We start from the raw sequence: 14786 nt of genomic DNA on the forward strand, positions 1-14786 counted from the left end.
ACCAAGTGGGCTTTATCCCAGGAATTCAAGGATTCTTTAATATCCGCAAATCAATCAATGTAATACACCACATTAACAAATTGAAAGATAAAAACCATATGATTATCTCAATAGATGCAAAGAAAGCCTTTGACAAAATTCAACACTCATTTATGATTAAAACTCTCCAGAAAGCAGGAATAGAAGGAACATACCTCAACATAATAAAAAGCTATATATGACAAACCCACAGCAAGCATCACCCTCAATGGTGAAAAATTGAAAGCATTTCCCCTGAAATCGGGAACAAGACAAGGGTCCCCACTCTCACCACTACTATTCAACATAGTGTTGGAAGTTTTGGCCACAGCAATCAGAGCAGAAAAAGGAAGTAAAAGGAATCCAGATAGGAAGAAGAAGTTGAAACTTCACTGTTTGCACGATGACATGATCCTTCTACATAGAAACCTAAAAGACTCTACCAGAAAATTACTAGAGCTAATCAATGAATATAGTAATGTTGCAGGATATAAAATTAACACACAGAAATCCTTTGCATTCCTATACACTAACAATGAGAAAACAGAAAGAGAAATTAAGGAAACAATACCATTCACCATTGCAACAAAAAGAATAAAATACTTAGGAGTATATCTACCTAAGAAACAAAAGACCTATACATAGAAAACTATAAAACACTGATGAAAGAAATCAAAGAGGACACAAACAGATGGAGAAACATACCGTGTTCATGGATTGGAAGAATCAATATTGTCAAAATGGCTATACTACCCAAAGCAATCTATAGATTCAATGCAATCCCTATCAAGCTACCAACGGTATTTTTCACAGAACTAGAACAAATAATTTCACAATTTGTATGGAAATACAAAAAACCTCGAATAGCCAAAGTAATCTTGAGAAAGAAGAATGGAACTGGAGGAATCAACCTGCCTGACTTCAGACTCTACTACAAAGCCACAGTCATCAAGACAGTATGGTACTGGCACATAGACAGAAATATAGAATCAATGGAACAGAATAGAAAGCCCAGAGATAAATCCACGAACCTATGGACACCTTATCTTTGACAAGGAGCAAGGATATACAATGGAAAAAAGACAACCTCTTTAACAAGTGGTGCTGGGAAAACTGGTCAACCACTTGTAAAAGAATGAAACTAGAACACTTTCTAACACCATACACAAAAATAAACTCAAAATGGATTAAAGATCTAAATGTAAGACCAGAAACTATAAAACTCCTAGAGGAGAACATAGGCAAAACACTCTCCGACATAAATCACAGCAAGATCCTCTATGACCCACCTCCCAGAATATTGGAAATAAAAGCAAAACTAAACAAATGGGACCTAATGAAACTTAAAAGCTTTTGCACTACAAAGGAAACTATAAGTAAGGTGAAAAGACAGCCCTCAGATTGGGAGAAAATAATAGCAAATGAAGAAACAGACAAAGGATTAATCTCAAAAATATACAAGCAACTCCTGAAGCTCAATTCCAGAAAAATAAATGACCCAATTAAAAAATGGGCCAAAGAACTAAACAGACATTTCTCCAAAGAAGACATACAGATGGCTAACAAACACATGAAAAGATGCTCAACATCACTCATTATCAGAGAAATGCAGATCAAAACCACAATGAGGTACCATTACACGCAGTCAGGATGGCTGCTATCCAAAAGTCTACAAGCAATAAATGCTGGAGAGGCGTGTCCGGCAAAAAAGGGGAACCCTCTTACACTGTTTGGTGGAATGAAGCTAGTACAGCCGCTATGGAAAACAGTGTGGAGATTCTTAAAAAAACTGGAAATAGAACTGCCATATGACCAGCAATCCCACTTCTGGGCATACACACTGAGGAAACCAGATCTGAAAGAGACACGTGCACCCCAATGTTCATCGCAGCACTGTTTATAATAGCCAGGACATGGAAGCAACCTAGATGCCCATCAGCAGATGAATGGATAAGGAAGCTGTGGTACATATACACCATGGAATTTTACTCAGCCGTCAAAAAGAATTCATTTGAACCAGTCCTAATGAGATGGATGAAACTGGAGCCCCTTATACAGAGTGAAGTAAGCCAGAAAGATAAAGAACATTACAGCATACTAACGCATATATATGGAATTTAGAAAGATGGTATCGATAACCCTATATGCAAAACCAGAAAAAGAGACACAGAAATACAGAACAGACTTTTGAACTCTGTGGGAGAAGGTGAGGGTGGGATGTTTCAAAAGAACAGCATGTATACTATCTATGGTGAAACAGATCACCAGCCCAGGTGGGATGCATGAGACAAGTGCTCGGGCCTGGTGCACTGGGAAGACCCAGAGGAATCGGGTGGAGAGGGAGGTGGGAGGGGGGATCGGGATGGGGAATACGTGTAAATCTATGGCTGATTCATATCAATGTATGACAAAACCCACTGAAATGTTGTGAAGTAATTAGCCTCCAACTAATAAAAAATTAAAAAAAAAAAAAAAAGAAAATGTTCATCAAACAATGACAGCATTATTTTCCAAAGCCCATTTCTAATATCAAGAACCATGAAGGGTGTGAGGTTTTATTAGAGTTATAAGTTAACAAGGGAAAGAATGGTAACTATGAATTATAGATATTCAGAAAATCAGAATGTAATAATATACCAGTCATGTACTCTTTTTGGATAATTACTTATGAAGATACTTTAGTTAAATAAAATCTGAGAGTAAAGATTACAAGAAAGGAAAAGATATGATATATAAGAAAGGACACTAAGTAGTAAAAATCCAATAAAATTGAGAGTAAAATCTAAATAAATTCTGAGAAATGAAGTGTGATGCAATTAAAGTAATCTTAAAAAATAAGCCATATTGTAAGAAAATAATGATTACAGTGTCTGGAAAATTGGACAGATTATTCAGTAAAGCCTGGGGAAAGAAAGAAGAAGGGCGGGAAGAAAAAATAAAAACCTGCAAAGGGTTCCCACTGGGATAGGAAGTCCAGGACATTGCTATAATTGCTGTTAGAATCTGAGAGAGAAATGTGGGCTCACATGTCTTTGGTAAAATATAATAGTGACCACCAGTAGAACTAAACTAATATGTAGAACTGCCTGGTCAATAAAGAAAAAAGATTATAAAAACTGGTAAAACAAAGGATAAATCAAGAGAGAAGGATAAAATCTTAGAAGCTCTCATCTTTAGAAAAAAATTATAACCCTGTGGTGATGGATGTTAACTGGTCTCTTCACAATACAAATATTAAATTATATTGAATACCTAAAATTAATACAATCTTATATGTCAATATTGTTGTTTAGTTGCTCAGTTGTGTCCGACTGTTTGTGATCCCATGGACTGTGTAGCCCGCAAGGCTCCTCCGTTCATGGAATTCTCCAGACAAGAATACGGGAGTGGGTAGCCATGCCCTCCTTCAAGGCATCTTCCTGACCAGGGATCGAACCCACGTCTCCTACAAGTCTCCTGAATTGCAGGCAGCTCATTTACTGCTGAGCCACTAGGGAAGCCCATATGTCAATATACCTCAATTTAAAAAAAAGAAAGAGAGGGAAGAAAAAATCATAGGGGAGGGGGCCTTTTTGCAGATTCCCTCATGGGATCTGCCTTCTACCACGCACTTCCTGGCCTCTCCTCCAGGAGAGTTGTCTGTACCAAAGGACCAAGCCCTGGGTGTTAAAAGATATGAACTAATGGCTGACATCACTTCATCCACCTTTTCTTTTCTCCTGAGTCCCAGGAGGCCCTGCAGACTCTCTCTCTTATGCAAGCTCATCATTGCTGAGGTCTGTGGGAAAGTGGAAATCCCACCATTCAGACTTGGGCAATGGGGAGTGAAGGCATCTCCCACAGGTCATGTCTAAGCCACATCTGGGGAGAGGTTTTCCAGAACTCCACGTTCAGGTACCCATGTAACTATTAGTAAAGTGGGCACTGTTGTTGTTTGCCTGCTGTGGAAAACCAGGGGAACAGAAACTGATTGGCTGGATCAGCTGATATTCTTTGGAGGGGTCGTTGATCACAGTACCATGATGCTCAAACTGGTAAGACTTCCAACATGTCTTAACAAGAATGGCTTGGGCTGCAAATACAGCAGCAATAGAAAACAGACCCTCATACAGTTCAGTAGGTGCTGAGAAATGGAATATTTCCTGCCATAGGAGTAAACAAGGGATGTCACAGTCATCGGCAATTGCAGCTACCGCGCTTCGTGAGCTAGTGAGCCCAAAGGGCACCCAGGAAGGAGAAGAGCACCTGCCGTCTAGCAGCCATCAGACTGCAGCCACTCCCTATGTGAGCCCTGAGGAAGCTCAGGGTTGTGAAAACACGGGATGCTGGCCCCGGAGAGCTGAGGTGTATATAAAGGAGTGATTTATTTCAGTGAGCCCCAACTCTTGCATCTTTCATAACTTAGGATATGTGGTTTTCTTTAATTAACAATAATCTTTTGATATTCCAATTAGCTGCCCTTTGTTGCAAAACTTACTTCTGTATAACCTGGCTCCTCCCCTCGCCTCCTCGGAGCAGTTCTCTCAGGGTTACTTGAGATGCTGGCTCCCAGGGTTAAAGTCCTAAAAATTCCCACTGAATAAAACATTACTCTCAACTTTCATTTTGTGAATATTTTGTAAGTCCAAAGTGGGTATGTGAATGCTTTTGAGGAAAGGGAGAGAAATGAAACTATGGCATTTTTAAAGCCTCCTGACTTTGACACAGAAATTCCTCTTATTATAATTTACCATTAGGGGAAATACTTGATCATGGATATGGAAGAATTTAAAGATGTTCACTGCAACATTGTATAATCTGAAAACATCACTGAGGGGAACCCTAAGGCTTCATCAGAGATGGAAGAACTGATAAACAGTTCTATCAGTCAATAGCTGCAGCCAGTACTAATAATGGGGTTGATTTATACATATTAATCTGTAAAGTTATATAAAATTAATCAAGTGAAGAAAGTCCCTTGCAGAGCATTATCTGTATTATGATCCCATCCGTGTGTGCGCATGTGTATGTGCACATGTTTATCCTTAGAAAGAGGTCAGGCAGGATAGTTTTGATCTCTCTGGTCTCTGGGGAGTGCAAGACTATAGGGGATATTCACATTTTTCTTTTTTGCATTTCCCTACGGCTTGATTTTTCCAGGATGAGAACGTTACCTTCTATTAAAGAAATGACAATCGATTTAGTGGGAAAGCATTATTTTGGGGGATACATTTGGAAACCTGCAGAATTATTACTTTACACAAGGAGACTCTCAGTGGGTGGTTATTTGGTTTCCTCTGTCATGTTGCTTATTTAATCTCAGCAACATTATAGAGTGACTTTCCCAGTTGACTTGCACAGAATACTCTGCCCTTTTGGGGGCTAATTTTATGGAATCCAAGAATAAGCCTATAGGCTCACTCTAGTTATTTAGTAATGTTTAAATTTCCCAAGTTACAGGCATTATTTATTATTGTCTGATCATCAACATAACTATATGAAAAACTATATGTTGATGATCAGATGACAATAGGCTGTGAGAGAAAAGTTTTAAAAAATGAGACTCTATTGCTTCCAAGAGGTTCAGAAAGCATTATGGACATAATCTCAGAAAAATTTAATAGAGTACTAAAAACTAAGTAGAGAGAGATGCTATGACCATTTTATGAGCGGAAAACTGAGGTAGTCTGAGCTATGCACACACTGGCAAGATGGAAACGCTAGGAATAGATGTAAAAGCTTTTGATTCTTTTCCAGACTTTCATCCAAAAGTCCCCGGCCTCCCTTTGATACCATTCTGGTCAAAATTCTTGGTGGTTCTATTTTTCAGTCTGCCAGTAACAATTAAGTCACAAACATCAAAGCAGTTACACGTCCATAATCATTTCTGGTCAGTAAGGACACCTCATGTGTGAACTGCATTATTTTTTAACCGGCAGCAATGCTTCAGTCACAGAGATTTCGTCTTAGATCATCCACCGGACTATTTCTAATAGTTTTTGTTTTGCTTGAATTAAAAAAAATAAGTACACCTAGGGAGAAGGTTAGAACTTATCATCTTTAAAAATCAAGGTTGAGAAAAGTCTGTCTGTCATTAGTTCTCCAGAATTTTTAATAGCTGTTTAATAACCTTTCCTGGAGTTAGATGCCCATTTGCAGCACTTCCCTTTTCTGATCTGTCTTCTGAGTCATCAGCAGACCTGACACCGTTAGTAATGCTGTGTGATGAAGGGCAGGTTTCCTCCTAACCGCCCCCTCCCCCGGCCGGTCACTCCTACTTAAGGCAACTGACTCAGGCTTCTCCGGGTTTTTTCGCCTAGCAGTTTCTCTCTATATATGGTAATAATACTCCACAGATCTGCGCGTGCTACCCGGAGGAAAACTGGAAGGAGAAGCCACGTGAGCGCAGCTGGAGCCTGCGGTTGGCCTGGCAGCTCCTCCGCAGGGGAAGGTGAGCTGCGACGAGAAAAGCACTTAACCTCTTCGTTACCTGCACTTAAGCGTTCCTCGCTACCGCCTGGAGCCGCCGGCTTCCCGGGGCGCATCCCAGTCCGGGTCCGGGTCCGGGTCCCGGCGCCCCCGCTGCTGCTGCGGCGGTTCTTGGGGTCCTTATCCTCCTGCTGCTGTGGCCTCGTCGAACCGCGCAGGGCAGTTATCCTCGCTGGGTCACTTTTCAAAGCAATTGTATATTAGAGTTAGGTGTGAAGTCCACCGTCAGCTGCTTTCCGCTAAATTGATGAAGTGCAGTTCTATCCTGGCGTAGGAAGGGAAGCTAAATGTCTCCCTTAAGCAACTTGGAGTTTCTCACCCCTGGGGCGTCGGGGCACTGCTGAGACGGTGGCACAGAGCCTTGGATGATTTTGCTTTGTGACTTAAGGGAACAATCTCATTGTTATTTCTTGTGACCACCGCTTCCATCTGTAGATTCCCACTGTGACCTTCCTACCGAATTCCCCCAACCCTCCCATGCAGAGATCAACCAATCAATCAATAAGTACTATATTGTAATCAATAGAGTCTCTCTTCATACTGTTATCAAGACCACGTTCATTATTTGTTCCCTCCACTGTGTCCTTCCTGGCCAAAACCAAACAAAGTCAAACCAAAAACTTCAGGGGGGAAAAAAGGCAACTGTGTACTCAGGTCTCAGTAGTCTGAAAATCCTTCTCTCACTTTTTCAGCGCAATGCAGATAGATGTTGCTATAAAACTTTGTGTTTTCTTATAAGATGTTAAAGACAAACAAATGGTGTAAACCCACAGTGCTTAGTTTTCCCACCCTTTCATTTATTTGGAATGGGGTGGAGAGAAAGTAGTTTTTGTCTTCCATCTAGTGGACTAGTTTGGAATTGCGTCTTGCCACTAGGATCCGGTGTGATGAATTCTACACATAAGTCTACTTTGCTTCCGAGTTCCACAGGTTAAAAATAATGAGTATTCTTGGTTGTAGGTTTTTTCCCTTTCATCACTTTACATTGCCATTCCCTTTTGGTCTGCAGTTTCTGCTGAAAAATCAACAGATAGCCTTATGGGAGTTCCCTTGTATGTTATTTGTTGCTTTTCACTTGCTACTTTTAGTATTTTTTGCTTATATTTAATTTTCATCATTTTGATTACAATGTGTTTTGGCTGTATGCAGCTCTGTGCTTCCTGGACTTTGATAACTGTTTCTTTTCCCAGGTTAGGGAGCTTTTCAGCAATTATATCTTCATATTGTCTTGGGCCTGTTCTCCCTCTCATCTCCTTTTGGTGCCCCTATAATGTGAAAAAGCAATAAAAAGGACACAGCAATAAACATTTATTGCAAAACTGGGCAGCAGGAGTTTATGTTAAACTGAGATGGAAAGAATCAAGAAAACCCCACTTACAGAACCATGTGATGAAAGCTGTGGGCAGTGAGAAAAAATTTTCCTTATCAATGTATCAATTGTATTTACAATACTCTGTAAATAATGGCTTGAAACCACTGTCTGAGAAGGCAGAGCAAACAAAATGGTCTCAGTCTTTATTGCCATTGTGGACCAGGATATCCTGTACATCCAGCTAGTCATCCACACTTTTCAGTTTTTTCCTTTATTTCTTATCTCTCCATTTTCCTCTATTACCACTACTATGAATGGCTAATAGATAATTTTCCATATTCTTTTCCATCTTAGCTGCAACCAGCCTGCATATTACTTGCCAGACTAATCTTCCTTGAACTATTGCTTGAAACTCTCCTGGAACTTTCTCTTTCTTCCTAAATGCCTCTTCCATCTGGTTTCACTGCTACTTTAATCTGGTCTCATCCTACCTACACTGTTTCATTCCCTACTCTTGAACTTTTTGCCAGTTGATTCACGCCTCCTTGAATAACACTGCTTGCTATTCCCTCCAAGCCTTGACGCAGCCCCTCTCACAAGGAGCACCTGTCCTTCCCTCCTTTTGTGCAGCCCGACTGTCTTCACCATTTAGGATCCACCTCAGCTGTGCCTCTCCATGGACACCCTCCTTGCTTGTGAAATCTTAGAGGAATTAGAGGTTGTATTCTGAAACTGAGTCCTTGTGCAAATACTGTCCAACGGTTTACTATTGTTTCCCAGGTTTGAGTCCCAGTTCCTCCAAAATCTGTTGTGAATACTCCAGATACTCTTGCTCATCCTCATTCCAGCCGCACCCCCCCCCGCCGCCTCAGGATCTACACTTCTGGGAACACCAGGAGCTCTTAGAAACTTGTTGATGGTTTTCTTGAGCCTCAACACAATACTGCAAGGAAGATGCAGCTGGTACAGTTATTCCCATTTCATGAGTGAGGATGCTGAGGCCCAGAGCATTTGCAAGATTTGCTCTTGTCAGTGACAGAGCTAGGGCAGGAGCCCTGGGGTCTCCTCCGGGTCCAGGGCTCCCCTTGCTGGCGCGCCTTGCTGCCCTCAGACCTGCTCTAATAGGTGAAGTCCCACCTTAAACCCTTCTTTACTTTCAGATAGATATCTTCATTTTCTTACAGATAACGGACATGGGCTTATGTTGCAGGAAGCTGCCAGGCAAGAGGTCATAACCAGGGCGTGTAGTTATGCCTCCTGCTTGGCAATTTCAGTTCTTCCTGCGTGGTTATGCCACATTTTCAGCCCACACCCATTTGTCCTGTTTGCAAACCACAAACTGGTTCTCTGGCAGTTACATTTTTCAGCACCGCCTCTGGTTAAGTGACTGATCTGCTTGTTTGAACATTTAAATAACTGTGACCATCTCCTGCCCTATCCCACCTGATGAAAGCTATTCTGGGGCACCCAGGCTCACACCAAGCATTTAAGAACGGCTACTACCAGGCTGTCTTAACCAGAGTCGTTAGGGCGTTAGGAGGATTTCTAAGCAGTTCCAACTCTGGCCACAGGATGGATTAATTTTCCATCCTGTGTGCATCTCCAGTGCCTGGCCCCATGGAATACCTCCACTGATGTGTTGGAGCTCGCAGTCCTGGGTCAGGTCCCGAGACGGTGGTTGGCTCAGCAGGAGGACTTGGTAGCAAAGGAAAAAGATCATATCCACATGTAGAGATGGCGTTGCTGAAGTTTGTCCTATTAAATGTCTAGAAGATAAGTGCTAACAAGATTTTTAAGCAATTCTACTGACTCAGAATAATTTCATGTATTCATTGTACAAAAAGCGGTGGCAAGAAAATCTAAATATGCAATCATAACAAGTGACTTTTATAACTGCATGTCTAATGAAATGATCAGAACTTATCTAAAAGGGTCATGGAATGCAATATTATTACCTTTGTTTTATGATGATACTGTTAACATATAAAGAAGATTAGTTTCCAACTAAGCTGTAAAAAACTTTCGGGATACTTGTGGCAAGAAATTTTCAACTATGAATTTGATTCGAAAGTTTCAGTTATACAGATGGATAAGTCCTTAGGTTTCTACTTAAAGCACAGAGCCTATAGTTGACAATACTGTATTGTATACTTGAGATTTTGCTAAGAGGGTAAAGCTTAGGTTACACACACAAAACAATAATAAATAATTAGGGCAGGAGGAAGCTTTCAGTGCTATTGGGGGTGTTTCTGTTGTACATAGTGGTGATAGTTTCATGGGTTAATATTTATCTCCAAACTCATCAAATTGGATACATATTAAACATGTACAAATTTTTGTATGTCAATCATACATCAATAAAGTGTTTTTCTAAAAGAATTATATTAGACTGGGAACTTGCCGTACAATGTAGAGAGGCAGCGTATCTGTGAAGATCTCAGAACCATTACTACTGAAAACTGCCCATATAGCAATGATGTAACTTTTACAGAATGCAAAACATAGTTACAAACTTCATTTCCTTTGCCTTCCTGGCAAACCAGCTATTCTGATCCCTATTTTGCAGGCTTAGAAAGTCAAATGGCTTCCAACTCTTACATGCCTTCTACTGTGGTGGGCGTGGGGGTGAGGGGCTTCAACCTGAAGCCCTGCCATGTGACTTCACATCCATTAACTATCCAGACATCAGTCAGTTAAGATACAATATAACACGATATAATATTGACTAATCATCCCTTAGAATATGTTTGCCCACACTATTATTTTTCCAGTCTTATGGAAATTTGGATGTTCCCTGAGCAAATTTCTAATGTGGCACCTTGGAGAAAAAAATCGCTTAAAAATATCTTGTACCTTAAATTTCATTGTGTGTGGGTCACCTAGATCGTATGACTCTTCCTATCACTTCACACAAAGCTTAATGAAGATGACAGAGGGCTGAGATCACATCCATGACGTCTGACCCTTTTATTGGCTAAGAGCATCTGCAAAGCCACTAGCTAAGTGCTTTGGATCAGAACCCCTAAGGCCCAGAATATCCAGTCAATCAACCTTGGATATAGTCTTCACAAAACAATAAACCCAAGATGAGAGGTTGGAAAATACACTGGAGACCATTACTTATCTTTGATTCTTCTCAGATTTATCAGACCCTCTATTCCTTAAGCCCTGGATGCAAACCACATCTTTTCCACCTAATGTGACAGATTTGAACTGATAGATGGTGTTAGCATCCCATGATATATTGGAACATCAGATTTCCTGCTGACAAAATCCTGGGGAGGTTTGTAGGACCAGGGCGACTCAGTAGAAAATTCTGTATTGACTTTCTATGTCCAAGATTCTAGTTTCTGATTTCTTGAGTGCCTAGGGAAGGTTATTGCTGTTGGAAATGAAAGCTTGATTGATTAGAACAGAGATGTGCCTTTTAAAAGATTGAATTGCCGGCCTTAAAGGATCAAATTCAACTCTCAAGAGGGAGGCTGCCCTTATAACTCTTTTTTTTTTTCTCTCTCCCTAGGCAGTTGTGATTCTTTGTCCCCCCACCCTCCTATACCTTGAAATAGCAAATTGTGGACTACCTTACTGTGTGAAGGGTCTTGGGTAAACTGGCCTTCAGACCGAGGTCTGGAGATCATAATCTGTTAGTAGAAAGCTGAAAAAACCCACACATTAGAGGCAAAGCAAGACATGTTTTCTCACTTCAAATGAAGTCTGCAAAAGGCGCCCTTAGTGGGAGTGGATATTCAGTGAGAAAAGTTGGAGACTGAAGAATCACTTAGCAATGGCCTTGCAGGTTGGGCAGCCACTTCTGACTGTGGCTTCCTTCTGGTTAGACTCGGTATCCTGGTGTCTGATTGGTGTGCTACGCAGGCGGTATGTTCTCTACCCTCTCATGGAGCAGGCCGTGCCACTGGTCTGGATCATGGCTCCAAGGCAAAAATGAAACCTGATCTCTCAATGGGACAGAGGAGCAGGCTGGACGCTCAAGGCACTCAGAGGTGGTGTAGGTAGGGAATTATTCTGAGTCAAACCATCTCCCTTTCCCAAGCCTTTAGAAACTGACACTTGCACAACATGATCAACCTATCAGTAACACCATCTTTGCCTTTTGTAAATTATTTTATTTTTTGTGCATTTGTTAAAACCACATAATGTTCATTCATATACGGTTTAAGATATTTTCCTATGATTGGGAGTTCCCTGGTGGCCCAGTGGTTAGGGCTTTCAATACCGTGGCCCAGGCTTGATTCCTGGTCAGGGAACCAAAATCCTAAAAGCCACATGGTGAGGTTGGAAAAACGAACAAAATATAAATTTTTTTCCTATGAAAAGAAAGATGTTCGCAGCACTGTTTATAATAGCCAGGACATGGAAGCAACCTAGATGCCCATCAGCAGATGAATGGATAAGGAAGCTGTGGTACATACACACCATGGAATTTTACTCAGCCGTCAAAAAGAATTCATTTGAACCAGTCCTAATGAGATGGATGAAACTGGAGCCCCTTATACAGAGTGAAGTAAGCCAGAAAGATAAAGAACATTACAGCATACTAACACATATATATGGAATTTAGAAAGATGGTAACGATAACCCTATATGCAAAACAGAAAAAGAGACACAGAAATACAGAACAGACTTTTGAACTATGTGGGAGAAGGTGAGGGTGGGATGTTTCAAAAGAACAGCATGTATACTATCTATGGTGAAACAGATCACCAGCCCAGGTGGGATGCATGAGACAAGTGCTCGGCCTGGTGCACTGGGAAGACCCAGAGGAATCGGGTGGAGAGGGAGGTGGGAGGGGGGATCGGGATGGGGAATAAGTGTAAAAAAAAAAAAAAAGAAAAAAAAAAAAAGGAAAAAAAAAAAAAAAAAAAAAAAGAAAAGAAAGATGTTCTGTTTTTTAATGAGAAAACATAAAATTCACCATTTAAACCATTTAAAAGTAAACAATTCTGTAGTTTTCAGTAATTTACACTTTTGTACAACTATCCTGCTAACTCTAGACCATATCCAGGAAACCCCGAAAGAAAACCCACATGTTCCAGCCCAACGTGCCATCTACCTCCACCTACTTTTGGTAGATCAAAGGTTGTAAATTACTTAATTTATATGGCTTTGGCTAGGTAGAACGTGCACACATGCAGCAGTTGGGAAGTACTCAAAAGAGTACATGGTGAATAGTCACTCTTCTTGCCTTCATCCTCTCCTGACCCAGTTTCCCTCTCTGGTGACATGTTTTTACCCATTTCTTTATCCTTCTAGAGATAGTTAATGCTTATACTCATATACACAAATACACAGCTTCCTATATGATATGAGCATATGATATTTCATGCATAACTCTTTTTACATAACTGCTTTCATTTTTAGTCAATTTGATCCCAGGAAGGTCCATGTAAGTCAACAGCCATACCCACAACTTCTCAAGAAATGCCTCCTAAGGTACTTTGATCTCATTAAGATTCAGATGACTGCACCTTCACTCTCTTTTCCCAGAGACATTTTGTCAATGGAAATAAATTACTAGGGCCACGTAAGTCTAATCAGTAGACTCAACAATGGGTGTGTTGGATCTATGCCCAACCTTTGCCTTAATTTAAGACTTTTTTTTTGCCTGTGAGAACTGAGAGCTTCAATTTTCAACCCTAAAAGTTCTGGAATTTCTGAACATTGGCAGCTCTGCTGGACTCATCCTGGCTGTGCTTCATGTGTCTTTTCATCCCAGAACCAGACTGAAGAAGTAGCCACCACATGAGACTTGATGGTCTCAGAGTGCGGGCAGAACATAAGGGCTGATGGGAATACCCAGCACTTCTAAAAACCTCTGCTCAGGTGAGGCCGATGGCTCCTCTGCTTCTGGACCATCTTGGCCAGTTGAGTGGCCAAGCTCCAGTCAGCAGGATGAGGAGGTCTACAGCGAGAACTGGAAGAACAGGGAAGGAAATGGAAGTTGTGAGCCAATGATACAATCTCCATGCCTCATGAGGTCAGAATGTTGCAACTCTCTCCATAGAGAAGGACACTAAGGTACAGACAGGCTGAGTGCCTTGTGCAAGGTCCCAGGGCTCCTGAGTGGAAGAGCCAAGATGTGATCCTAAGGGGGTCTGGCTTTGGGAGGCTGAATCATTCTCCAGATGCCTCCTCTGGGAGCTCTCATTTTTGTGAACTACCTGTACCATCTTGTCTAAATTGTCAGCAGGCTTTAATAAAAACAATTTTAGGAGATGACTCAAATATGGCAGTAATAAAACTTTGTAAAATGGTGTTATGGATTTCCTCCAGAAATAATTCATTAAATTGATGCCAGTTGTAACTTGTGAGATCATAAAGCTCAACGCAGGGGTATTGAAAACATGAAGGTAATCCAGACACAGTGTGTTCAATAACCCCTCAGCCTCCTCTCTGAATTGCTTTGCTACACATTCACTCAGAACCAAAGAATATAAAAACTCAAGGTATTAGATTGTGAAAAGAGTTTAAATTCATGGATCTTATACACAGAGGAGGAAATCTTTTAGGACGAATCCTAAAAGATTTGTCATCTTCAACCTGAGTGTCTGGATTCAATGGGAATCCAGCCCTTGTTAAACAACATGGGCAGGAAAACAGTGATTAAAGCCACATGTTACAAGCCTGTCACAGGCAGGGCTTAGAATTCCAAACATGGCCTCCTCATCATCCTTGACCCTTTATCCTTTTACCACTCCCTTTTCTTCAGAACTGGCTCAGGTTTGTCTGGTAAAAGAATTTTCTATAAATTGTATTTAGTCTTATCTCCTGAGAGGTGTGGAGCTCTGAACTATTAGAGGGTGCAGCTCCCAAACACTCCCTAAAGAAATAACTATACACAGATGAAATCAAATTAAAATGAAGTCAATTGTGGCCTTGAGGCAAGAGTCATAAAACACAAGCAACACCATGAATGACATGTATGGGATGGCAGAAGTGAGGGGAGAGGAGATTGGGTTTTATGGAGCTG

The 14786-nt window shown here is 40.9% G+C and overlaps 2 long non-coding RNA genes across 4 annotated transcripts in view; one reads left to right on the forward strand and one right to left on the reverse strand.

Annotated features, from left to right (window-relative positions):
- The first annotated feature begins 6325 nt into the window (after positions 1-6325).
- The window catches only part of LOC122448547, a 109852-nt gene continuing 101391 nt past the window's right edge, over positions 6326-14786 (forward strand). For both annotated transcript variants that reach the window (XR_006271663.1, XR_006271665.1), the window contains exon 1: positions 6326-6448. This is a non-coding gene — a long non-coding RNA (uncharacterized LOC122448547). The remainder of the gene's footprint in view (positions 6449-14786) is intronic.
- Positions 7388-14786, reverse strand: part of LOC122448546 — a 121490-nt gene continuing 114091 nt past the window's right edge. The window contains exons 4-5 of one of the 2 annotated variants that reach the window (XR_006271658.1): positions 9425-9493; positions 7388-7751 (exon numbers count right to left, since the gene is read on the reverse strand). This is a non-coding gene — a long non-coding RNA (uncharacterized LOC122448546). Of the gene's footprint in view, positions 7752-9424; positions 9579-14786 lie in introns of both variants that reach the window. The other variant, XR_006271657.1, reaches the window with a different exon arrangement.

The sequence above is a fragment of the Cervus canadensis genome, chromosome 10 (assembly GCF_019320065.1).
Source record: "Cervus canadensis isolate Bull #8, Minnesota chromosome 10, ASM1932006v1, whole genome shotgun sequence".
Lineage (NCBI taxonomy): Eukaryota > Metazoa > Chordata > Mammalia > Artiodactyla > Cervidae > Cervus > Cervus canadensis.